At 34.5% G+C, this 3,236-nt stretch overlaps 1 long non-coding RNA gene across 1 annotated transcript; it reads right to left on the bottom strand.

Annotated features, from left to right (window-relative positions):
* Positions 1–306: 306 nt before the first annotated feature.
* LOC116402628 lies at positions 307–3,007 on the bottom strand. The gene is made up of 6 exons (XR_004215077.1): positions 2,712–3,007; positions 2,441–2,536; positions 1,470–1,534; positions 1,305–1,377; positions 1,015–1,119; positions 307–361 (listed from the first exon to the last, which is right to left on the bottom strand). It is a non-coding gene; the product is annotated as an uncharacterized LOC116402628 (long non-coding RNA).
* Positions 3,008–3,236: the final 229 nt, after the last annotated feature.

Raw genomic sequence — 3,236 nt, 5'->3', positions numbered from 1 at the left:
CAAATACAATCACAAATCGAGCTCCGTTCTCATGGGTTAGGCATACATGCTTTTTTATCTAAAAATCGAAGTAGACATGGTACTTATTCTAAGCATAGAGCATTGCAAAAGTTTCTAAATTTTGATATTTTTAGCAAAATTGCAAAATGAAAATTTCCCAAAGGACATGGAATGTGCAAGGCTACAACCCCACCCCCCACTTAAAAATTTGCATTGTCCTCAAAGCATTTTAAGCAAGATTCTACGGATGGAAAAAAAAAAGAAAAAGGAGAACAGAAGACCTCCCCTTGTAACCTAGTTTCTTCATGGAAGCTTGCTTGCAAAGATCCCAAGTTTGGTTATATTTCATTTTCCTTTATTCCTACAAAAAGAAAACAAGAATTTCCATCGAATTTTATTAAAAAGGTTAAACTAAAAATTTTAGTAAAATGTGCAGAATTGTTTAAGCTCGGTTGCATTTTCTAAGCATCACTTGAATTATTAAAACGACCTAACAAATATTCAATACAAGTTCGTAATTCATAACCTACCAAAAAGTTCAAAAAGATTGTTGTAGGTGTTCCACCAAACCTTTTGTAAATTACATACATCAATAAACTTACTTCTTATGGGGGGGGGAAGAAACTATGTTTTAGGGACAGATGGCTCTAAAGCACACAAACACTCTCCATCTCACTCTCTATCTGCCCTGTATCTAATTTAATCCAGCATTCATTTGGGGTATTGTAGGTTCATATTAAAAAATAGTCATTCATGTCGTGATGCAAAGGCCCTTTTTATGTATCTAGAACTAAAATCACGAAAATCATCGTGGACATGCAGCACAACAAACTGAATATCCATGGGAAGCCTTTGCTAACAAAATGGTTGACAATAATTACTCAGACAAGAGAGGATGACTATAATTAATTAACAGAAGTACAAATCAATATAGGTGCACAACCACCAAGCCCCCAACAAAAGGAACAATAAACTTCAATAACAAAAGAAAGGTAGTATCAAGACTATCCTTACCTTGTTATCGAAGAAGATACCTTGGCTCTAGTAAGCCCGATGCTCTGCCTTACAACATTCAATTACCTCAGTACTGTAGTGTTTCTTCAAAGTTTGGGAATCTACCTAAAACATAAAAATATATATTACAACTTGAAAACCTCCATGTCAGAAACTTTACTTTAATTATCAAACCAGATGCTATGCAAGAATTAGTTAGCAGAAACACAACATAAATAGTAATGATATTCTTTGGGGAGGGGATAAAAGCATCTTTCATCTTAGAAATAAGCTTAGCAGTTAGCACTAACCTTTATATAAGAAGTTAACACCGGTTTGATTACTTCATAAACTTCAGCTACGAAATCTGGTAAAGAGAAAGACCTAATCCATAATGTTAAAGAGGAAAAGACCAAGTCAGATTCTTTTATTCAAACAGGTTAGTATCACATCTCCAAAGGAAAAAACTTACGGACCTCTACGACGAATTTCCTTGAATGATGTAGCAGCACCTTGTTCTTGAAACACAGTTTCATTTATGCTGTGAAAAATAAGATTGATAAATAAAACTTTCGGCTACAATTAGCCACATAAACATAAAGTTGTGACAGGAAAACAAAAGCTAACAGATAATTAACTATACAGTTTGTAGGCAAAATACCAAATAGCCCATAATCAAGATCACAACTGAAGCAAACAATAATGTGTAGTTTATCATTTCCAACCAAATAAGGTCAAATGGCCAAATAATATGTCCTTTCACATAAATATTTACTCCTGAATTTTTGGAAGGATAATGTTATCGCTTCTCCCACGTTTCACAAAAGTTCTTTTACATATTCCTATTGAAGAATCTCATTTGAGCATTTTATGGTCAATTTGACTTGAAAGAAACGGCAGAACTTTCAATAAGAAAGAAGCAAGATGCCCAGTTTTTTTTAGCTGCTGTTTTTCTCTTCTTTTTTTTTCTTTAACTTGCTGTAAATTGGAGATGTTTTCCATAACTACTGTGGCTTATAATATGTCCTTTCACATAAATATTTACTACTCCTGAATTTTTTGAAGGATAATGTTATCGCTTCTCTCCCACGTTTCACAAAAATTCTTTTACATATTATATTTTTTTTTACATATTCCTATTGAAAAATCTCATTTGAGCATTTTATGGTCAATTTGACTTGAAAGAAACGGCAGAACTTTCAATAAGAAAGAAGCAAGATGCCCAGTTTTTTTTAACTGCTGTTTTTCTCTTCTTTTTTTTTCTTTAACTTGCTGTAAATTGGAGATTTTTTCCATAACTACTGTGGCTTATGTAATTTACCTTCTCCCTAAATGCAACCATAAATCAAACAAACTAGATGAATAAATTTACACCACAGAAATCCATCCTATGAAGACTACAGCGGAGAAAGATGCGATAAGGATAAAGCATAGGAAGAGCAAATACCCCATGGGAAGTAAACTGATAAAAAATACTTTGTCTTGAGAGTAATATATCCCGAACCAATTTTCTGCCAGCCATTAAGATTTACCCACTGCAACTCTGCACACAAATATTTTCTTATAAACAATAATTAACACAATCTAATTGGTATCTTATGGATATAAAAGACAGCATGGATCCATATTGGAAGGATTTCAAATTAGTCTACGAACAAAGAATTTGGAAGGATTTGTGATCAACTAAGGAGCTCTCGACTTTCTCCGCTGGAATTTACCTTCCTTGGGTACTTATCGACCAGAGACTGGAAGTAGTTGTGCTCTTCGTCCATAGTAGTCATCCAACCAGCAAGGGAAAGACCACGACGTGCAGTGGAATAGGAAAAAGAGCGTTGAGCACAGCTTTCGTGTCACCAGCAATCGTTTTTCCTTTATTGGTAGACCGAAAAGGCTTTGTCAAGCAGGCAGGCACGATTGTCACTCGATCGACAGTTGAGAAATCCGGCGCTGTTAGGGATAGGAGAAGAAGATGGCCGTGAATCGGCGATTTTGAGGAAGACGAAGAAGATGAGAGAAGGGAGAGGACGAGAAAGCAGAGAGAGAGAGATAGCCGTTAGAGAAGAAGTAGGGGAAGAACTTTGAAACGTGAGTGAGAGAGAAGGGGAGATGAGGGATTAAAATATATTTGAATTATTTGTGATAAAACCCATTTAAAATCCAAAACAATTTCTTTATAACTAAAACAAATATTTTGTTTTTAAAATTTAGACTAAAAAATCAAATTTTACTGCAAAAATTGAGAT

Source organism: Cucumis sativus, chromosome 3 (assembly GCF_000004075.3).
Source record: "Cucumis sativus cultivar 9930 chromosome 3, Cucumber_9930_V3, whole genome shotgun sequence".
In the NCBI taxonomy this organism is placed as follows: Eukaryota; Viridiplantae; Streptophyta; class Magnoliopsida; order Cucurbitales; family Cucurbitaceae; genus Cucumis; species Cucumis sativus.
Note: the sequence above shows the minus strand (reverse complement) of the source record. Positions and strands in the feature narration are given on the sequence as shown.